This window comes from Lepidothrix coronata, unplaced genomic scaffold, assembly GCF_001604755.1.
Source record: "Lepidothrix coronata isolate B3197 unplaced genomic scaffold, Lepidothrix_coronata-1.0 Scaffold202, whole genome shotgun sequence".
NCBI classification, from domain to species: Eukaryota; Metazoa; Chordata; class Aves; order Passeriformes; family Pipridae; genus Lepidothrix; species Lepidothrix coronata.
This window is the reverse complement of record NW_016690382.1, coordinates 1172300-1196754: the sequence shown is the minus strand read 5'-3', so window position 1 is coordinate 1196754 and position 24455 is coordinate 1172300. Positions and strand designations below refer to the sequence as shown.

Here is a 24455-nt window from a genome sequence, read left to right as displayed (position 1 = left end):
GCAGTTAACTTAGTTAACTATTCCTGAGATCAGATCTAATAGACACTGCTCTACACAATTGCCTGAACAGCATTAACACATTTAAAGCAATTTCACTTTTTAAAGCTTCAAAACACACAGTCAATGCACTTCTGAACCACAAATTCTTCCTGTCATCTTGTTTAATTACAACACATTCTTTAAAACTTATGTTTGAAAAACAGATTCATAAAAATCTCTCAGTTCTACATTCAAAGGAGCTGTTAAATTAAAATAAACTAATTACAAGCCTAAAAATATGGGAATTCAAAATGGGTCATGAGGAGAATTTAGGCATGTCTAGCCAAAATGGTGATCCTGAAGGCCCTTACCTCATCCTGGAGATGTCTATTCTCTAAAGACAATACAATTTTTGATGGCAAGATGGGCCAGACCCAGCAGCTGCATCTCTGTGATGGACAGAGTTTACTGGCCCGGCCAGGGCAGAGCATCTCACAGCTCAGCTTATGTTTAAGCCTGACAGGGAGCTAGGAATGAAACCCACCCCTGCACAGGTGATCTGAGGAGTTTGATCCACCAGGTGCTCTCAAAGCCAGCCTAAGCCAGCCTAATAAACACCAACCAGGTGGGTTTCCTACAGAATTCTTCAGGTGCTATTTCTTTCTAAAATGGTACATGAACAGTCATTCACAGTCTAGCAGCAGCACTACCCATCCCAGGACCCAAATCCCCAGGTCCCTTTCCTTCTTTGGTCTAGGACTCAGAGCAGTGTCTTTTAGTGGAATGTTCCAGTCAGTCGGCTGCAGGCTGTGGTAAATGCTGGGACAAAGGTAGGGATAAATCAATGTTCTCCTATTGAAGCGCTATCATTGTACAGAAAATAATTCAAGATTCAGTGGGCCAGAGAAAGAACACAAGAGGGAGCAAGAGTCTGTAGCCTAGTGATCTGGGGACTCAGCTGGGAAAAGGAGTCCTGGGTTCTGGCCTTTGCTCCATAGAAGGTTCATGCAATTTATCTAACAGCCTTTCCATAATGTAAGTCTTAGCTTGAATGTGGCCATGTTTTCCTTCCTGATCCAAGTCTATAAATAACCTTTTGTATAATCACATTTATCAATTTGAGTATTGCAAACATCAACATATCTATTGCATGCTTTTAATGCTAAATTTTAAATAGAGAACATCAATAAAACTGAAATTGGCCAAAAACCTGAAAGCTTATTTCATATTCATTTTCCTTTATAAGTACATAGAATACAAGAACTTACTTGTGATCAGGTTAAAAATACTATCAAAATGCAAATACATGTTTTTACCTGTGTCAATAATGGTGCTTTGAATCACTGCATTGGAATTAGCTTTTTCACCTCATCTTTCTCAGGATGCGGTAAGATCTTCAAAAAGTTGCAATAATAGTAATAGCCTTCTAACATCTTTATTCTTCTCAGTTTCTGATTCTCACTTAATGGTATTTTCATTTGCTGGTTCTCATTCCCTAGCACAACAGTGCAATGTCATGCAGGCGACTTTAAATCCAAGCAGGGTTACCCTGAAATTCCCACTCCAACAATTTCATGGACATATTTCTGGTTTTGCTAAACATTCTTTTCATAATAGCTTCATTTTGGGCCTAAGCCTACATAACAGGGTCCCTTTAAATAATATTCCATGCCTTGAAAAATATTACAAAAACTGTTATATCAAGGCAAGTTATGCAACAGCTCTCTATGGTTTTAGCATATTTACTCTGTCACGCCATATGTGAGACTGCAGCCTCCACAACAAAACCTTTACACACTGAAGTCATTATCTCTGTGAAGTCTGCAACTGGCATTTAAAACTTATTGATGGCCTGGGTATTGGTGGCTCAGTAGGCAGCACTCTTGCCGGAGGCCCAGGAGGTCAGAGGTTCACATTCTGCTCAAAGAACAAGTTGGACATATTCCAGGTTTGTGTGTGGGCTGTGCTAGACTCCTAAAGGGGCAGTCCTTAGGACAGTAAGCGAAACCTTGGCTTTTTGGGGATATCAAAGTCCTCTTGGAAATGGAAGAGGAAGAGTAAAAAGTGAGTTTAACAAGTGAATGAAACTGAGTGCATCTGCTGGGGACCTGGATTTAGTTGTGTGCTAAACACGGAATGCTACAACTGCAGTACACTGAACAGTTTGAAACAAGCCATTTTAGTCTCTGTGGCCAGCATACGTTCAAGAGAGAGGTACAGACTGCCAGGCATGTTCAATATTAGCTGCCTTCCTTAACAGCAGAGCGAGTTTGGATTCACACCACGGAACTGTGACAAACGCACGCGCAGTTTAAACAAAAATGCTTTAACACCGGTAAAACTTTAGAGCATACTATATAATTACTGAAAAAAAAAATCTTCAGCCAAATATCCAAGTCAATACTAGCAACATACATAGAGAATAATATAAATCAAGATTCAACCTGCTCTGGTGTTAAACTTTGATACTTGAATATCCCAGATGTCTCCCTCCTCCTCTTCTTCTTTATAGACAGGTAAAGATGGATCTCTTGAAGGAACTGGGGATCACACTCTAGGCAAAGGTTGGACAGGTGATCAATGTACAGCATGAGATTTTGCCGTGGCTATGTGCCTCCAACAGTGACTGGATCATCTGGTTTAGAAAAACAATTCAAAATTGTAATATTTTCTAAAGCACTTATTAAGTAAAAACTAGCACAAGGAAGAACAAGCTATTTTTATAACACGGAATATGTCAGAGAACTTCTTCCCATAAAGTTATATTTAATTTCAAAAAATCATTAATTTCTTATTTAATATCTAGTTCATTAACTTTCAATTCCTTAGAAGTTAGACTTTGGAGGATTTTGCCCCATTTCCATTGGCAGAATCTGTTCAATAGTTACTGATGAGATATGAAGTTATAAGTTTTAATTTCTTTTTTTTGGCATCTAACACCAGTCTACGAAGTGCCAAGGCCAGGCCTGGCCCAGAACTTCAACAGGCTTTGGAGCAAGCCAGTATTTATTATCCAAATGGGATTCTACTCTGTAGTGCACTTCAGGGAGGTAAGCACAGAGGTTAATGTTTGTTAATGAAGATACATCTCCCAGCACTCCGTTCATTGTCAACAGAATGAAAGAGCATATTCTGAAGGACCACTCCGAGAACCTAAAGTGATACTTTTTCTTCTAACATGTAGGAAGACCGTCTTTTATCTCCCTATCTTTTACATTGTGTCCTTTTTTTTTTTTTTTACCATCATGGAAAAACAAATAGTGCCCTCCTTCACAGAAATATCCATTAGTATAATGGACCTTTAGGTTTCAGTCTGCTGAAATCAACCCGTATTTAAGCAACAGTGTTTACACACAGTAAAAGAGATAATGAATTACAAGCATTGTGACATCTTTAGGCTATCACACAATAGATAGATAATCAATGAGCTGCTTAAACAAAACAAGATACTGATGGCATTATTTCAAGTTCAGAAACAGAGGAACTCATAACATAATCCCGGTACAAATTTTCAAAGAATTATGAGTTTATTTTGTCACTAAAATATGAAAAGAAGCTGTTTCAAGGAATGAAGGATGTCCTCTTAACCTGCTACAACAAATTTGTTTGTTTTTTTCTCTTCTTGGTAAGAAAGCAATTAGGGTTTTTTCCAATAAAAATATCCTTCTCCATATATAAACACTCCTGGTAATCATGTAATTACCTTACCCAATCAGATTAAATTGCTGTCAGTTGAGTTCCCACTGTTGATTAACTTTTGTGTACTCTAAACCTAAATGAAGTCTTTGGTAAAGTCACTTAGTCATTTACAAAGGTGTCTCTATGATTCCAAAAAGTGTAACAGCAATATATTATTTGTTATAATCATCAAATATCCAAGGTCAAGGACAGATCACAGTGGACCCTTTTTTTAAAACGCAAAGAAACACAGAATTAAACTATGTTGCTTATTTTTGTGTTTCTTGCCATGACTTCTAAATGTAATAGTAACCTTTGACCCCCCCACATTAAACACCATAATTATGTAATTAAAACTAATTATGCAATTTAACATACATATTTTTGTCCTACAACAGGCAGGTCAATTACCTCACTCATTGACCTTGGAAGCTTTCACAGTTTAAACAAAACAATGAGGCTTTCAATTAATTTTAAAGTACAAACAGAGAAGGAGCAGCAGAACCACAAGTCTTCACACTGATACTGCATAGATGGATCACTTACAAAGCTCTTCATTTTGTATTAGAATAAATCCCTTGATAAAAGTTTTTAAGCGTCTTTCCTATATGTTGCCACCATTAAAAATGTTAACACATTTGTGAACAAATCATATATACATATTCCTTTCTAAATGCAAGAAAGGAGGTCATATAATACATTTTCTTTGTCCCATTTCTTTCTTCAGTATGGTTTCCTCTGCCTCTTCCCATACCTTGCTACCTCTCTCCCTGTTTCACCTTCACTTTCTTTTTCCTTCCCCTGCTGTAGCTGTTGTCTTTTCCAGCTTCCCCTTGCATTCCTAACCCCATCCATGGGATGGTGTTTCTCATCAGGTCTTGGCACAGTGGCTCCTGCCGATGATGATCCAGCACCTTGAGGGAACTTTAGACGACACAACTCTAAAAAACATTCTGAATTTTCCAGAATGGGAAGCTTGGTACAAGTGAGAGACATTTTGTGAAGTTGTTGAAATATGTTTCACCTTCATGATGCCTTTTTTCTCTTTATACACTTAGGGTTATATATACTGCACTGGAGATTTTTTTTAAACTGTACAACAAAGACTCAAGCAGTATTAGAGTGTGTCCAAGGAACTTCTTCCTTTTTATAGAATAAAATTGAAATTATAATTTAACCACATTCTTTTTATTTTCAATAAACTAAATCCCATTCTCTAAAGAACAATTCTTAAGGCAAGTGTAAGCCTAGAAGCTCTGTGTTAAAAAGGATCATGTTTTGCTATCCCATTTTTTTCCAATTGCTATCTTAGCTACAAATAGATCTTGCAAAGTTAATAGGCTCAGCTATGAAGTAAAGGGACAGACAACACATATAGATGTAGATGTGTATACATATATACACCAGTCAAGCTTTAAGTTGTTTTCTCTAAACCTTGTTTTATGTGGGGATCAGAAAATAGCTGCTGGAAAAATACAAATGCAAATCTTTGCTGACTTCTTGTAAGTATGGCAAAAATACCTACAGTGCACTTTGTGCTTTGGTGTCACTTCTAACACCATTTTTGGAGTCCTTTCAGTTCTCTGCTTTAATTAGGCCTGACTTGCACAAGGAGCTTGAAAAGATTTCAGTAAACCCTTGACATAATGGAAACAAGGAGCACTGAACTCTGAATGAGGAGTTACAACAGGAAAGAAACAACTTAAGGTGGTAGCAGGCCTTACTGCAACATTAAACCTCAAATTGGATCTGATTTATACAAAGTAAGCCAATATACTGAAATAGTGCCCCAAACTTCTGGACAAAAGTTTGAAGGAAAATAATTTAGTGCATGTGTAGAAATTCTGTCCAAGGGAGCGGAGGAGATTATTCCTTATGTTCTCATTTAACAAAAAGGTTCCTTCTGTTTTGAACGGAACATTAAAATTCTAATTCAGCTCATAGAGCATCCCAAACAGAGCAGCAAAAGAATCTGTGAAGGAGCCCAAATATGGTGCTATTGAAACAGAGTGGATTAGAGGAATTGGGATAGAATCCTACAAGTGGCTAAATAGCAGCAGGAGGTCAGCTTCACAAACAGCAGGATGCTGCTCTTGCCAGACGTGAGTGACATAATACAGGCAAAACAATCAAGATTTCAGCTGATAAATGTATGCCTTAGGAAAAGGGCCATGCTGAAGAAATCTCATAAGCAACACACATTGAGGTAAATTCTGTAGGCCTAATTTACACTGAAGACCATTTTGTCTTATACGAACACGTCACGTTAATCGCGTAGAACAGAATTATTTCTAACATAAAGACAATAATTTTAAGAGCCTAAATGCAGGAAACACGGTAGTATTTGCTTAATGATTCAGTAAACAGATAAAGCAAAGAGCTTTCATAGTTGGACACAGCTTTAATTCTGCCCTGAGCAATTCTATATATATTACGTTAAATATACATAAAAATATTAGCTCCAAATATATATCCAGGATACTAAGAATGAGTAACAGAATCCATGTAACCCCATTAGTTATTCATAAATTCCATATAGCAGCAGCATTAGACAAATTTCAAGGTTGTAAACAGTTGCATTTGTAAAGAGACATATTGAGATATTAAAGATGATCAATATAAAATTTTGATTTCTAAATTCGATAGGATTTTATTAAATCAGACTCTAATTCTGAACATATATTTTTCACTCATACTATTTTCAAAATATCTTTTAAAAGGCTGGGATTCCACTTATTTTCCATCTTATGCTATGAGCAATTAGAAGAAAATTTATTTAATTGCTTTTTAGCTAGGGAAGTGCAAAATATTGTGTGTAAAACATTCATGTCTTCCCCATATTCTTCTCTGTCCTCCATAAAATATCCTTTTGGACTAAATACTTCAGTAAATTTGAAATAAATTATAATTCTGAGGTCAGATTTCAGCCTGGAGTAGAGGTCACAGTTCCCCTAGTCTCTCAGCACATTGTGAAACAAGAATTGCTGAGTGGTGCAGTGACTGCTGGAGGCCTGGTAGAGATCTAGAGAACACTGGAGCACACCTCAGGTCCCTTCACACAGTACCCCTTCTCCTGTGGTGGGGCAGTCTCCCAGCTTAAGCAACCTCCACAGCACAGATTTTATACATTGCAAATAGTACCTCAGCATTTAATATTGCCCCTGACGGATTTCCCACCCCCTTCCCTCCCCCATGAATCCATCAAATCTTTTTTTAAACCAGTAAAAACTTTGGCACTCACAGCATCATGTAGCAAGAAGCTCCATAGGAGAATTGCAGTTTGCAGGAAGAAATACCCCATCAGACTAATCACAACATGAAGAATAGTAAGTAGCTGTTTGGAATTCACTTTGTCATCAGGGATGGCTGTATACTTTCTGGAACCTCACAGGCATTTGTTTATACTTCATCACTTCTCCAGATATCAACCATCCAGATGACTGTTTTCATTCAGAAATCAGTTTAAAAGGCAGTTGTGCCTTCACAAACATGAGGTACAGAGAGATTAAGGAAGCAGGACAGAAAAAAGACCAACCAGAAGCCCAAAGGCACAGAGATCCCCTGCCATGGCTTGGGCAACCACATAAGAACATTTGCAGCAGACACCTGAGGGCATGGTATTCCCTGGCCTTTCTCCAGGCATGACCAGAAGCTCACCTTTAATCTGACCACAAAGTGGACATTTCACATCACACGACTGTGTGAGGGACCATGCCAGATGATGTCTGTATTTTAACAATCTGGTGGACACATTTCTGCTGGAGAAAGACCAGATTACAGAGCAGATCAAGTTTTTGCTATCGAGCTCCAGTCTACAGATCTTGCAACAAGTTGCCCATCTGTGATCTTAACTTTTATGATTTCTGGAGATCTTTGATAAAAAAGGTACGATCAGGAATTTGGAATGATGGATAGACAGCCATGGCATTCAGCAGCTCCTGCTCTAGCCCCCTGCTCAGCTGAAAAACAACGAGGCAATGCTGCTTTTCTATTACCTGCAGCGTTGTGCTGTTATTGAAATCTGCAGTCATCTTGTTCTCATCACCACAGGGAGTGTGACTTATTTACATGTACGGATGTGCTGCACATTTATAGCATGTTTGGTACAGAGCAGAGCAGCTCTGTAAAAGCTGATTAAGACATTGTGCTGAGCTAAAAACTGGATGCTTTGTGAATATCCGTCTTTTGGCCTTTCCCCAAACGTCTCCCCCCCACAAGCGGGAGAGGACAGCTGGAGTAGACAAAGTTTCTGTACACAAGAGTCTTTTTTTCTTTCCTTTTGAAGGTATTACTTGCCTGTTATTACATTTACATAAAGGATCTTTATTCTTTCCCATATATAGTAAATTGCACTCCCACATGTGAATGTTGTGCAGCCATTTCCCCCCAAATACAAAACAGAGTTATCCTCACTGTCATTCAAGCTTTTTTTTCCCTCCTATTACAAAGAATTGATGCAAATCTATTTTTGTTTGGCCTGGTTTGTGCTGACAGCAATTAATTCTAAAGCCTCAGCATAAAGACATACAAGAATCACATATGTTTTTAATCTACAAGCAAGTTATCCAATTATTTTAGGTAAACTTTATGATCACAACCATTCTTACCAACTCTGATATGAAAGACAATTTTCTTCTTAATGGCTTAAGACTAATACACACTGCTATGGGGAATATACTCTTCCACATTCCTCATGTTTTACCTCCTGATCTTGAAATAATAATATAGTCAATGAGCACATTTTGTTTATACTTGTTAGTAAAAAGACACTAAAAGCATGCTGGGAAATAATATTCCATGCCTTAGGACTCAAACAAGTTCTCTTTATAAATAGAGCTTGTGTAAATCACAGACAAAGTTGACAAATTTCATGGATTAGTCATGGTGAAAATATCAGATTTCAGGGTTTAAAACAGATTAATAGGAAAATCATATTAGAATCCTGATTACCTAAATTCTGCACCTTGCTGAAGAATGAAATTAAAAATACTGATAATTCCAGAGCCCGTTCACTTAATTACACTTACACTGAGTTGCATAGAGAGGGTAAATATTCCTCATCAACCAAGCGCCTTGTGAACCTCTGAAATCTATATTTATCTACATTAGAATGAGAACATCACAAGTTGCAGAGATCACAGTATATTGAAGCTATTTCAATGCATTATTCCATCAAATTATGCTAGTGTGACATTATTTTGTAATGTTACAGAAAAACAATTAACTAAAGGAAGAAACTGCTTTGAAATTAAAGCTGCTATTTTCACAATTATTTATATTTGGTGCATCTAATTAAAAATTAGGGAAATTATCTCCTAAAGAAGTTTCACTTTAATAGAATATCTCATTATTCTTGGAAAAATATAAAAATCACACCAGTGAAAAACAACATTTGGAGTTAAGAGAAACTATCAGTTTTCACATAAAACTTCATGGCTTTTAAGTCGTTCATGATGATGTAATTTAAAGTGAGGCCTTATTTAAAGTAGGGGTTACATAGAACCATGTGATTCAAAGAGACTTGTTGACTATACAACGATTTGGCTTGATGCCTACACGCCTTCTACTCAGCTGTATAGACCACTTGTCATCCTTGCATATGAAGGCAGCCAATTTGTCAGACATTTGCTTTAATTCTTTTCCTTTGTCTTCTTTACAATATCTTTCATATCCATCCTGGTCATCAATATCATATATCTGACTGGAGGATGGAAATTCATTTGTGTTTCCGTCTTATTTTCTTTGCATGCAATCCTCCTGGGTCTTATAGGATGTACTTAATAAGAACCACATTACTCTGCTAAAGGAAGTCCTTGAGCAGACTTGGAGAAGCAGTATGGCAAATTAGTTTCAGAACGTGGAAGGTCAGGTCGGAAATAAAAAGCTGCAGTTATCTGCAGTATTTTCTGCAGTTCAGAAAGAAAAAGAGGTCTAACTTTCAAGGAAGGATTTGTTTGATGTTTTCCCTTTAGAAAGCTGGACCAATTTATGCGTAAACAATAATTGTTGAACATTAGCTGAAACTAATTAAAATTAGCTTCTAGATAAATTCATTTTTGTAATAAATGAGCAATCACACTTATCTTCCAAGTGCACTGAAACATACTTTTTCCACAAATAAAATATTATTTGCAACAAATTCTATACCATTCAAATATTGAAATTTCCATGTGTGTTTGAGTTTGAACATAAATAGCCCTTCAGCTGCTTGGAAATGCCAGGTTTATAGCTGTCCTTGCAACCTTAATTCTGCCCCCTGCTGTCTATAAATTATGGCCATTTCTAACTAATGATCACACATTTTTCACTCCAGGGTCTGTGTCATTCTGTTCACAGGACAAATGTTCCTTGCAGAGTGCAGTTGCTTTCAATACTACCAAAGTTTTAAAATGCTGCTTTTGCTGAGCATCTCCCTGAAACTTGCCCGGGCTTCTCTGTGCTGCTCATCACCATATACAGATCTCTCTAGAACACTAACAAACTGCTTTCAGCATTTTCTTCGTGATTTGAGAAGAGCATTATTATCTGTGTGAGAAAAGATGGTGCACAGATACTGGGCACAGTTTCAAAAGTCTTTGTTGCAGATGTCTTGGTCATTTGCTCTAATGCATTAGGCTTACTTGCGTAAAGTTCTTTGGATTTTATAGTCCTTTTCAGTTTTTAAACAGTTGTATAGACTTCAGTATGTTACATTTGACACATCTCTAAAAAGTAATGCTGTACATTTTATTTTGCTCACTTTGTAGATGTGAAAAAAATTACTTTTTTCCTGGCAGCCCAGAAAACTGTTACAGCTGCCCTAAAACTCAGAACCACACCTGGTGCTTCACCACTGGTTTTGCTCCTGATGACCAGATACTTTAACTACCACGGTGGCAGAGTTTTCATTGCTCTGAAGTTGCTGAGAGTGCTCTCTACATCTCAGATAGATCATGACTGAACTAACAGAAGTTCACACAATCACTATATTTTGGTCTACACAATTTTTTAGCATATAAGAAATCTGAACCAAGAGAATGGATAGAGCTAAGTTAACCAATAACAGAACTACTTGTCTCTTCCACAGCTGCTGTTCCATTTAATATGCAACTCAAGAATAAATTTAGTATAATAGGAAGCAAGCATGGAATAGCAGTGAGGTGCTGCAGAAAAGGCAGTAAATGGCTGTATAACTGAAAAGTGCTGTAACATTTACCCAAAAGGGCACCAAAATAAAAACTATATGAGCTACTTTGAATCTGGCACTTTCTAACTTCCAAACTTTCAATTTACACTTCAGTACCCATTTAATGAAGCCATTTTGTTGACTTGCAATACGTATTTGCTGTATTAAAAGACAAAAGTTACAGACAACTTTAATGATGGCTTGTGAGTAGCAGAAGCAAAGTTTGAGCTGCTAAGAGAGACAGTCGAAATACAGGTATACACCACTTAAAATAAACCTGGTTTTATCAGGGATCACTTCTAATGTGCACGGAAAGAAATGCTGCTAACATACACCTGAGCAAATGAAGGCATTTTGGTTTGCTTTGTTTATTGTTAAGGCACGCTGGAGCATAAACCCATCACTTAGTCTCTGAACAAAATCTGAGTGCCCTCTGGAGCTGCCATGCAAACTAAAACATAGTTAAAAATAGGGCTTTGATTCCTTAAACGTGCCAGCTTTCCTTCCCTACTTTGAAATGGATCAGATCAAAAAATCAAATGGACTTCCAAGGAGACTTTTTGTTGATGTCACAGTCAGGTGACTTGGAGAGGTTTGAGCACTGCATATGGTCAGGTCAAAAATGTCAGATCTACTCTTTGTTTTCACCATCTGGTTCTCCATCCCACACATAGACCTCAATGGATTTCTCATTCTAACATCAGTAAATTAAAATCAGCTAAAAATTCAAGTAAATAAATTTTTTCATAGAAGCAATGAATGAATCGTTAAGAGACAATAATAGTCTCAGGTCAATCAAAAACTTTCCTTTTCTACTGACACTGAAATGAGAAGAAACTCCCATGATATTTTCTTTACAATTCTAAGCAAACAAACAAAAAAGCCATGAAAAAACCAAATTAAAACCAAAATACATTTGGACTAAATTTGGTCAAAACTTTGTCATAACAATCTGTCCCCCTCTTCTTCTCCTATACTGATAGAAATAAGTAATCCATGTTTGTAAAGTGTTTTAATGACCTCAGATGAAAATTACAGAAATGCAAAGCAGGTATGATTGTTGTTATGATGATGAAAATGTCTCATTCTATTCACTATGTTCATTGCCTTAAGTAACACAGTGGGTAGCCTGTTATTACTAAAGGAATAAACTTTTTCATCAAACACTCTTTATAAAAATATTTCCCTGGAAATGTAACACAGCATGTAGCAAGACTACTACAATTTTCCATCAACTATGAGTACATTCAGCGTAGGTACTGTTTTTAGATAATTTCACTTGAGCTTTTTGGCAATAGTCCCTCTCAAGGAAACCTATATTAACCAGAAATTTAGAGTCTGTTATCCCCAGGCCAGCTTCATTGGAATTTTTAATATGGCACTGTCTATTCAACAGTTGTGTGTAAAATGCCAATAAACTGGCCAGAAAAGAGCTGAAGGGCTAATTGCCTTTTAACTCCACTGTGATGATAAAGTCACGTAGAAAGAAAGGAAAAACTCCCACTGCTTTAACAAGTTTATCTGACTGCCACTTTAACATTCTCTGTCTGCATGCACTTTAGTGCATTCACCAATAAAAGGATAAAAGCAGTCAAAATCCTGTACCCTCAATAACTAAGAAAGTCCAGATTCAAAACGTCTGCTCTGCTGGAATCAGCCCATTAGGACAGCAAGCTTGTTGCCTGGTACTTGATTTCAACTATACAGTATGTATCAAGGAAAAATTTCCTTTTGATGCAAAAGATTATAAATCCTTAGGAAACTGGAGTGAGAGAAGAAAAGGAAGGATACCATTTTGAAATAATAATAAAAAGCAGAAACTGCTTCTCAGAGATGAAGGGTGAAATAGTGCCAATCAAGTCAGTGTTGAAATTCCCATTGACCTTAAAAGGTCAAGGATTTAAACTCAAAATAAAACACAATAGAAGAAAATATAGCATAATGCTATACATCTTTAATGCTGGATAAACATATAATTTTCACTTATTCTCTGTTCCTTCAATTATGTTTTATTATTTTCTTCAATACTTCCCCTTTCAAACATCCAGTTTTATAAATACAATTTATTTCACCTGAACGAGATTTTTCTACCTAACTCTGCCTTTCTGCACTTTTTGCATACTGTTAATTCTTCTTAATCCATAATTAAAAGTAGGCATCCAATAATGTCACTGGAGAAGTCAGTACTACAGACAAATGGTTTATTTTCCATTGCCCAGCTGAATGATAACCCTTCTTGTCCTACTTGATTCCACAAAATGAGAGGGCTTTTAAAAGACATTTAACGGAATGAAAGGAAGAAACTAGTGGTCATTTAATTTTTTGCTAAACGTGTGTTCACTTCAACCAGAAAGGAACACAATGAGCTCTGATACTGAATTGACCTGTTCCACTTAATAAAATAAAAACAGCAGTAGAGGCATTGTGATTGCCAGCTGCAAACCACTGAGTGTTGTTTTTCTATTAAAAATCTCTTCCATGTTTTTCTTATTGTAACCTGGAAAGAGTACAAAATCCAAAATCCAGTGGAACTTCTATAGAAAAGAATACTGTTAACACTGAAAGTTCCTTAAGTACTCACCCAAGCAAATGTTATATCATATTACAGTGAAATTTAAAAGCAGAAGTTCAAACTAAAAATGAAGTGTCCTTCAAAACAGACTCATGTGCATCAGAGCCTATGCATTAATGTACTTATTTCCATACAGCTTTGCATTTCCCTTCTCCATCACTTGGTAATTTGTTCCAGATTTTGTTATTTCTTTCACATTTGAAGGTACATTGTTCCACATTTGAGTGATGAAAGACTGAACCGGATGGAAGTACAGTGAAATGTTAGAGGGAGAATGAAAACAAAAACGAAGTTAAATTTTCAATTTATAAGGTAGTAACAAAACTAAAGAAAATAGAGTGCTCAGGGAGACACAGAATGGTCATGTTCACAGTACAAAATAAACAACTTAGCTATCCTTCCAAATTTAAAATGCCAATACCTAAGGGAAGCAATGAATTTATCACTAACAATACACTACTTTTAGGTTGTCACTGCAGTTCAGGGGCATTCTTAAAGCTTAGATCTTTCTTACTAGATTAGAAGGCAGAGTAAACTAAAAGATCAAGCTAATCTAGGATAAACTTCTTTTCCACAGTTCAAAGGCATTGGCCTTTCCACAGGTTCAATTGCAGGTTCCTTTGAAGATGTGCCCTAAAGTTCATTAAAGAAATTTCACTGACTTGAACTGATTTCAACATTAAAAAGATAATGTGAGAGCTTCATTGCCAGAAAGAACATGACAGACTGACTTTGAAGCCTTTTTTTAGGTGGTATTAGATTATTTTTTTTTATTCTTCCACTAAAAGCCTTCTTTATTTAAACAGATCTTCACGTTTAAATCCTTAAGAATACTTTAAAAATTAAATGAAAACTCCCCTTGGAAACACAGATTTTTAAAAATCCAGTAAAAAAAAATCACTACTTAATTCTTTCTGTAGAATCCAAACTCACCATCACTGATTTTTCTGCCCCTCAGTGACTGTCCTTAACAGTACTTCCAGGTGGTATTGCTGCTTATGCAGCATCTAATCTGTGCATAGAGCTTTGAAAAGAATTCTAGTGGCACGAACAACTGCAGGATTTAACAATATAAGATTTAAACAGATTTACATTGCCTTTGTCTTAATAACAGGTGCTCCAGAGTCTGGGAAGAAGAACACATTGCTTAAGATTTCCTCAACCTCCTGTTGAAATCCAGAGAGACATATCTGCTGAATATAACTCCAGTTATACTTGGTTGTTAAGACAAACATTTGGTTTCCTACACTAGGATAAATGCTTATCTCCTTATTCAGAAAAAAAGAATACTACAAACATACTTTCAAGACTTGTTATGAAATAGCTTGCAATGCATTACAATTTTATACCTCTTTTAGTACATAATTCTGCACGGATGACATGCAGATAATTTCCCAAATCAAGGGCAAGTATATCAGTATCAGTTTTCTGAATAACCAGGTACTCTCTAACTTTCTAGCAAGACAAGCTGTGGTTCCTGGTTACTACAGACTTCAGACTTCTGCACCAGACTCACAAAACAGTTTTCTTGAATTTCATTCCATTTCATGTTTACTCTAAATACTAACTTACTGACCAGATCCTGTCAAATAAAAAACCCATCATGGAGTCTGACAACTATTATTTTGTAAACACTGCTGATGCATGGACCTCGTCTCCTTGGACAATAAATTCTACACATTTAGATAAACCAAATAATTCCATTGCCTCAAAAAACTCCCTACAGGACAAGTCAAATATTCTGGCAGAACTCTATTCCACCTTTAAGTTTTTCTACCTTGAATCTTTACAAGAAAATCCTAAACAGAGAACTGTCATATGTACCAAGGTTCAATTGCAACACACCATCCTCAACTTTCTGATTTATCCTTTGTTACTGTTTCTCTTCACAAAAGAACACAGCTGTCTCATTTACCCTATTTATTTTATTTACTTTGCTTTTTTGAGCTCAAGATTTTATCTTGTAGATGAAAAAAAAAGTGACAACTACTTATCAATGTTGAGACACATAGGCATTGTAGTAAAAGTTTTCAGGCTCTGTAGCTCACTCAAGGAAGCTGTCATAGCAGAATAATGCAATTGATTACAAAATAATCATTAAAAATATTACAAGCTGACTGGTACAGGTATACACATTGAGAATCAAACACTGAAATTCATATTACAGCTTTTGTTACTTAGCAAATCTCTTGCTGCATATTCAACCTCTTGCAGGGATGAAAAAGCAAATATTTTATTGATTGAAAAGATATTGAGAAGTTGATCTTTCTGTCACCCACCTTAATGTTAAACCACATAACATGATTAAAGCCTAGACACCCATTACATTTTTTTATCTTGCATAAAATCTACTTTATGTGTATTTCACACACAGAAAAAACTGCTTGGGTATAACAACATTATCAGCTTACAAGCTGAAACAAGCAAAGCGTACAAAGTTCCAGGACTGAGGTTATCTGTTCAGCTTGAATTTTGCACCTTATTAGGTATTAGTTATGACACAGTCCTTAACGCTGCATATTTTGTTTCTCCCCAGGACTCCTGCCTCAGTCAGTGCACAGAGTGAATGCCAGGCCCTCACCCACAACCAGCTGGCCAGGATGTTTCATACATCTCATCTTCAAGCTGCTTGACTGAATGATGTTCAAAAACTAATGTCAAAACAAAACAATTCCTCCATTCAGGCTTTTCTAGGGTATCCTTTATTATGACATTACTGCCTTCATTTACCTATCAGCACCCACTACTTGGTCGACTTGCAGTTATCCTCATCCCTCTGGACTCTCTTCCCCTACCATCAGGGATTTTGCTCAGCCAGTTCTAATATTCCCTCCATCTTCCATTCACTCTTCTCTGTGTACTCCAGCCTCCACCCTGCCCTCCAATCCCCATCTCACAACCCCCTTCTGCAGAGTTTAGCAGTCCCCATTCCTATCCTTGTCTCCTGAGCCACAAACCATTCCCACCTGTGTGCACAGGCACCTCAGCTCTATCCTACCCCACATCTGAGTTGCCCTTTTTTTTTCTTTTGAGGTACATTGCCTAAGAATCTCATGGAAAGAGGGATTCTTCTAATGTAACCGAATTTAACATTTTCTTGGAAAACGAAAAGCGCATCCATTAAATGAATACTGTTCAACTGCTAAAACTCAGGAGACCATCTTGAAGAATGGATCAGTAAATCTGTTCAAACAAGTTGTCACTCGTATTGTTTACTACCTTGTTTTTTTTTTCCTGTATTCTCTGTGTTGGAAATAGCTGAGACTTTTCAGCTAAACACCTGGAACCATTTGTGCAGAGTATAAACTCTTCAGACAGATACTCACTTGGCAAGTGTCCCAAGTAATTTTATAAAATTATCAGCTAAAAGAAAGGATTTCTTTATGGGAAAAGTCAGACAACCTCTATAAGCAGGTCTGTAAACTGGGAATATATAATGCAGATAAATAAACCCCATACTACTGCTTTATTGTAATGACTTATTTAATTTCTTTCCTTTTGCTGTCAGAAAGGAAATTCTGAAGTGCTGCAATTTACAATTATAAAATAAAAAGATGTGGAAAATCTTGGTTGATAATTATGTTAAAGTAGCTGTAAAACTCTATTAAAACCTCAGCAGAACAACTTAATAAATATTGTAAAAGTTCTTAATAAAATTGCATTAATATAACTTTATGTTTTTATTTTTCACACATTGATATACATTTTCATATATTTATATAATTTTGATGTCCTTATTAAGCATAATAGAAATAAAAAATTACTGTATGCATATATTCAATAGAAGAAAAAAGGATATATAACACTTTCAAGCTACCGTATTGACAGCTGATTAAATATATTTAGATCTATCATAATAATTTTTCTTTTTTTCTTTTAAAATTTTGTAAAATATTAGTGTTCAAAATGAAATTAGGGGCATAATTAGTCACAAACCAGGTCAATACTAATAGATAAATACCAAATAACTTATGTACAGGTCTTCATAATTCAGTTTCTCAAAATGAAATATAATTGCTTCTCCTTGCAAGTTACTTTGGGAAGTTTAAATTTATTAAAAAGAGAACACATTAGCAACAGCAATTAACACCAGATATTATGATTAAAGATACAATCAAAGGCCTCTCAGAGGAACATAATGCATAAACTATATACATAAAACCTAAAAAGAATAGGCTGCCTTGAACAACACCCTTACGCTTGGGCAGAGATGGTAAAACTGACTTTTATGGTTTGATGTAAAAGGTAATGGTTGACTTTTAGTCAACATTGATGGATTGTAGATCACACCTTCAAACCCAGCTGGAGGAGTTCCAGTTTTCATAGGTGTGATATCACTATCAGTAGTGCTACCACAGTCAAATAATTGACCAGTGACATCACACTCAAATTGTAAGATTTTATTTTGAGGCCATGGGCTGCCACGTGTTTAATACTACAGTGTGCCATGAGGGCCCTTAAAACATTTCCTTTTCATTTTTTTTTCTTCTGTTAGCTGGATTATTAACTGTATTAGCAGTATTTCCTACTCTGCATATAGGAAATACCTGATCATACCAGTAATACCTTGTCTAACTGTAAAAAAAACTAAAAGGAAACTATCCACTATCCTACACTCCATAAATACATCAGGCTCTCGGGCACATAAAAGTGAGACCCTGTGATCCCTGGTTAATACCAGATAGGTCTCTGTTAGAGTAGCTTGGCTCCTTCTACATACACCCCACCATTAAATTTGACTCAAATTAATCCTGCCTAAAATTAAAGTAATGGTCACTTGCTATTATTTACTTATTGAATGATAATTTTTACTATAGGAGGAGAAAAACAACCAAGTAGAAGAAATGACAGTAATACCAGATATTTGAAATATAAATTTTTGTCAGTTATCAACATATAATTATAACATTAAAATATAAGATACTTTAAAATGAGATTTATTTGCTGACCAAAAAAACGGTTGTCTATAATGTCTGTTGAACTCAGTAAAGCTCTCACCTTATTTTTTAGGGCAAAGATCATTCATAGAAACACAAACACATTTTATCTTCCTTGGGCTTCTGGGAATGACTGTTCTTTTGCTAAGATACTGTATATTTCATTTTATGGGAAGCTATGAAAATTCAACCTCATTAAATTAATGCCTCACATAAAATTCAAAATTGTCGGTTCCCAAGGAGGATGGTGTATGGAGGATAACTTGGTTAGCATATTGCATTTCCCTTAACTTCTAGCCTATTAATTTCTGCATCTGAATTCAATTTTTGTAAAGTGTTTAAGCATAAGACATTTACTTCAAGAATCCCTTTGCTATAGATGTTAAGTTATATTTAGAATTGTAAAGAACTTTCTCTTTTCCTCTTAGAGGAACATGGAGAACTACATACATCTGAAAACATTTTTATTTATTAAAATTTAGTCATCTCATTTTTGTCTTTTTGTACCACAAACAGATGCAGAAATGTATAATATTCAGTGTAGACATGTCTAAAAATGAAAGGCAACAGAGTATAAGCCAGAGTCAAATTCTTTCCCAGCATTAATTCCACCCTTTTTTCCTCCACCATGCATTCTTGCCCCTTCTACAACAGTCCTTGAAGTTTAGCAGCTTGAAATCATATGTCTGTCTGTTAAGCTGGTAGGTATGTGGAAACAAAGTTTTTAGGAGACCCATAAAATCAAACAAGATCAGACTAAATTATCTGCTGCTGATCTGCACTGATACATTACTGCTAGTCACTAAAGCAGTCGCTTTAGGTCCTCAAAAAAATTCAAGGGCAATGAACCATAATACACAACTTCATTGAAAGCTAGTTAAGCACATTATCAGACAGAAAAAGCATTTTCGACCCCCTTTGTTGTCAACTTGGAAAACAGTAACAGTGATAATTACCTCCCTAGCACTGGTAGACACCAACTGAAATATTACAGCATGAAAGGCCTTTCATTCCACCAACTGATCTCCTACTGACTAGGAATGCATTCAACTATTTTTTAATTCTGGAATAGAAGTTATGCTACAAAATTTGTGCAGAGGTCTACCTGAAGAAAAGAAGGCTGCACTTCAATCACTTTCTCCACAGTCATGCCTGTGCAGATACCTTATCCTATTCGCCAAGTATGGGAGATCAGATCAAAATGTGGCTGTTGGGCTTTCATCACTGCTCCTGCTCTTCCTTTTGGAAGTCAGGATATCAGACACTGCCTTATTTACCTCCCACTGTAAAGCTGTAACTGGGCAATGATGTTTTCTCCTCACTCCTCTGCTCTTTCTCCCATATCACACACACAATCTGTTTTTCTCTTAGGTTTATAACTTTTTAAGACAAAAAAAGGACTGCAGCAGTGATTTAAACATAGTATTCCGAAACTTTCAGATTATCTGATAACTGAAATTAGAACTACACACAACTATAGGATTAATCACAAATCCCTTATATTTGGTATTAAAAGCTATGAAAAATGAGTATGCATTTGTGCATGAGCTTCCAAAGAAAAGTTTTGATCCTGGAGGACAAAAATGTGCAGGTGGTGAGCAAGTTCAATTGACCCTATTTTATAATAAAATTCTTTACATTTCTCCAGGTCCTTTGTGTATAATTACCCTCATGCTTAAAGCCATGAGAAAGCAACTGATAAAACCAAAGTCCCTCCATGACATTGTGCATAATATGCCTTTGAGGAATTCCTTCCAGAATTTTTTGTTTAGCTAGAACAATATGCCCTAAATGAAGGTTTCAGAATAACAGAATCCACAGCAAATTTTTTGATGTTTGATTCTCTTGCCTGATACAAATTTCTCTCTTATCTGCCCTGTTAATTTTTTTGGTGTGAAATACATGCTGCAATTAGTTCCATCACAGGTTTCCAGTCATGCTAAGTGGTTATTTGCAATTTTCAGTCCCTGAATGTCATGACCGTGGCTTCTGAGCATGTCTTCCCCTGTTTTCCTCTACTGACATGTCTGATAGTTTTGTATGATTTATACTCTTCCTTCACTCATCAGACTCCTTTTAATTCTGCTTCCTGCAAGAGTGTATTTCTAATTTCCTCTTTTTCTGTTCCTGCTCTCACATTGCAAAATATCACTGGGAAAAGCTTCCTATCCCTGTGGTTTCCTTTGTTATAAATTTGTTCTTGTCCTTCATTTTAATAGCCTTACTTTGTTAAAATTATTCTTATTAGCCATGACTCATTCAAGATATTTTTCAAGTCCACCTCCCAGCATATTCTCACTATCTTTGCTCCGAAAGGTCTTGACAACTTACTCAGCTTGTCCCATATAGTCAATAAGTTAACTGGCAAAAGTAAAGATGGAAAAAAAATTATTTTTAAAAATGTTATCCATATGCAGATGTGGGCCAAAAGGGGTAACAGAATGTCAAAGTGAGAAAAGCTGAGAGAGCATGTCACCATAAAAATAGAATCTTCTAGATTATATTCATTTATTCAGAACTAATAAAAATATTGCTTCTTTCATCTGTTGTTTGACCTATACACTTACTGAGAAGAGGTAAAAAATAAACCAAAGAAACACAAGTATCATGCTTGCTTTCTTTTTTTTCTAATGAGACCAAATAAGACAAAATGGAACCATCAAAAACTATTTCAAGTACAAGAAGATCCCAACTTACTCCCTATTTTCTGGCTGCTGTGTGTCAAATGACCAGAATACACACATGAGGAAACAACTTAAAGAGTTAAGAACAAAATGGAATAAAAGTAGGGATGTCTGACTGATGTGACGAAATACCAGAAATTATTAAATACATTAAATCTTTGCTTGCTATTAACAGGACAATAGTAAAACTATAGCAATGCTCATAATACATTGAAGATACTTATACAATAAAGCACAAAAGGCCACTGGCATACCCTGGTTATGTATGGATCTCTGGCTTACGATTTGATGATGACAGTTTATAGGTTAAAGGTGATAATTTTGAACCACACTAATTATGAATCTTGCAAGCCAGCATCTCCTAATACTGAAATATCCACCCTTGATATTAATATCTTTAGGGATTCAATTTAATTACCAACATTTGAAAAATATTTTGGCTCTAATAAAATAAAACTTCTTTATTGTTGTTCCAACAGATATATCCTCAAAGACTCCAAAACTTTGGCTGTGAGAATAAGCATCTTTTAAGTCTTTGATTCTTTGGATACTTATCTTCTCTGAGTACATCAAGGAAAATAAGCAAATAAATAAATAACTCAACTTTGAACTGCTATGCCTATGACCTTTAAGTAGAAAACAACAATACTTGACTGAGGTACATTATAGTAAGAATCCAAACATCATACATACAGTACCATGGAGATGCTTAAAAAAGGAAAATAAGAGCCCTATACACAACAATATTGTATGTTTTAATTCTCTCTAAACAAAAGAAGCATCTTATAAGTCAATATCACACATGTTCATGTACATCATTTTTTTCATCTTTTGCTTTTGATTGGCTTGGAATATTTTTTTTCTCTTTATAAATACAGGGTGAAAGAAAAAGCAAGAATCACAGGTTGGTTTACAAAGCAAATGCTCAGCTAAGATCTCTTGAACACTTTCAGGCACTAGCATTCTCAATCACTTGTACTCTTGCCATGCCTGGTTAGCTCCCTCTATTCTCAGAGCCATTATCAGCAGTTATGAGGCAGGCACAGCAACGAAAAAAAAATAAAAAATTCCACTCCTAAATTCTGGAAGCTTTTCCCACATCAAATACTTTGTGGGAGACATCACTACAGGAGGCACAAAACAATCCAGGACTAAACAACATGCTCACATTAATAGTTCTGCTATGACTACACAGTACATATTTAGAGTGCACACAACAAAGCCAAGGAACACTCATTAAGTTGTGGATCTGAACTGACTAAGTTCAGCCTCTTGCCTCAATAGTCCTTTCCTGTCTCCACATTTCTCACTGAGCAGTTACCTTCACTGAGAGGAACTATTCACCCTGTCTGTAAAAATGACAGCTACGATTATGGTATTCCTCTGACATTTCAAAAATTAGTACTCCTTCTAAGGTCTATTAGATAAGGACTGACATCTTCTGTTGGGAGCAAACATTTAGTGTGCTTACAACATAGAAACTAAAGATCTTCTTCCTATAAACAAGAAAAGCAAAGAAACTATCTTTCAGAGGCAAGCAGCCTAAACAGCAAAACTACATATCACTCCTAGTAATTTATACTTCTAGAAATAATAATACTACTTCTACATGTGCATACAAAAAAAAAAAAAGTGGAGTATATTGGGTAATTATGGCTTTTGGAAGAGACATTCACATTAAGTATGTCTTTGCCTCATGCAGTCAAAAGTAATAATTGAAACTTTCTAAGGAAGGTGGGAAATAACCCACTTCAGAGCAAGAGAATGCAGTGGCTGTAAAGGTGTAAAGCTGTAAAGGCTGTAAAGCTTTCCCAGCTTTCCAAAGCCTGTCACAATCCTAACAAAATGCCCCCTCCAAAAGGTCTGCACAAGAATGTCCAAGAACTGCTATTTTACAGAATTGCTTTCAATGAACTTCCTCGAGTGCACATTTCCCACTCTGTGACATGTCCTGCGATTTAGTGAAAGTGAAAATTCAAAATCACACAGATCATAACATTCAGAATTAGTGATTTCTATTACAATTGTACCTATTATCCATTCAAGGACTTACATCCCTTTTGTCCAGATTTTTCCCAACTTAGGATAAAATTATAAAGAAACAAATAAAGGTGAGATGAAGAGGTAGATACAGCTCTGATTTGAATATTTATCAGCTTTGCTCATCCCTTGTCCCTCTTTTGTTCAACAATTATCCTTTAGGGATAATTATTAGTGATTCAAAGGGAGACATGGTGTTGAGTTTATAGATTTGTACATAGCTTCACCTCACCTGGAGGAAACACGAGAGAAAGTGCAAAGTTGTTGGAGAAACAAGACTATATCAGCAATAAAGGCTGGATGTCCTGATGCAGCCAAGGGAGGAATGACATTGTGCTCTGGAATACTGGATCTAAATGTAGGGAGTCAAACTGATATTGGAGATGTGAAACTCAAACTGAGACAAGCCTAATATATTCCAGTTTATTACATACTTTTCTGAGCACCTCAAAGACTAAGTTTACTGACCAACTTTCATCCTCCGAACTGAGACTTTATTTTTTCTATTGCATTAATAACAGATTTTCTACAGAAAGCAAGCAAATATGAAGATAGAAAAGAAGGAATGTTCCTTGAGAACAAAACTACAGCAATATTTTGATGCACAATGAATTCCTAAAGACCCAAAGACTACCATTTAGAAATCTAATTAGGTTAAAAATGTTGCTATAAGATATTCATGACACATTTTGTACTAACTTTACCAGATTCTTGGGGCCAAAGCTGATATGCTCATAGCATAAAAAATAGGGACCTCTACATATATAACACAACTGTAATACATATCTTCAGGCATGCCAGCATCAAGTTTTTTAAACAGTTCAAGAGCTTCCTATGAAAACCTGCCACACAAGTTAATAAAAGGTGCTTGAGCAATATATTCCCAAAGCTGACAATCCTGAATATTGTTGTACATTTCAGACAGTGGATCTAGGAAAGTTTTCTTACTTCAAAATATGCAAAAAATGCAAATGTGCATATTGGACAAAAGGAGAGATGTTTCAGTGACTGGTGTTTTGAGTGCACAGATGTGACAGAGGAGCAGAAAAACTAACACAGGACTGACATAGAGGGGAAATTAAAGCACAGCTCGAGAAACAATGATGCTGTGACCTAATGAGCCATGTGGACTGAATGCTGACAAAACCAGGCCAGGACAGCAAGTAGCTACAACACTTTCTTTTATGCTCAGGAAAAAACCAAGTTGTGTATATTAGAATACAGAAAGACAGCTCACTATTAATTGTCTCCTTGTTCCTAGAACAAGTGCACCAGGTCCCCAAAAAGTTAAAAGTGGCAAGTTTGTTGTTGCATTAAACAGCCTGGATATTCATAGCATCTCACCTTGGTGAGATGGAAGAGCCATTGATATTGGAAGCGATTAGATCACCCATTAAAAG

At 36.0% G+C, this 24455-nt stretch overlaps 1 protein-coding gene across 1 annotated transcript in view; it reads right to left on the bottom strand.

Moving 5' to 3' along the window:
• The window catches only part of ERC2 (ELKS/RAB6-interacting/CAST family member 2), a 436730-nt gene that overhangs the window by 60391 nt on the left and 351884 nt on the right, over positions 1–24455 (bottom strand). Inside the window, exon 18 of the mRNA XM_017832458.1 lies at positions 2424–2614. The gene's annotated coding sequence lies outside the window, so the exon portion shown is untranslated. The remainder of the gene's footprint in view (positions 1–2423; positions 2615–24455) is intronic.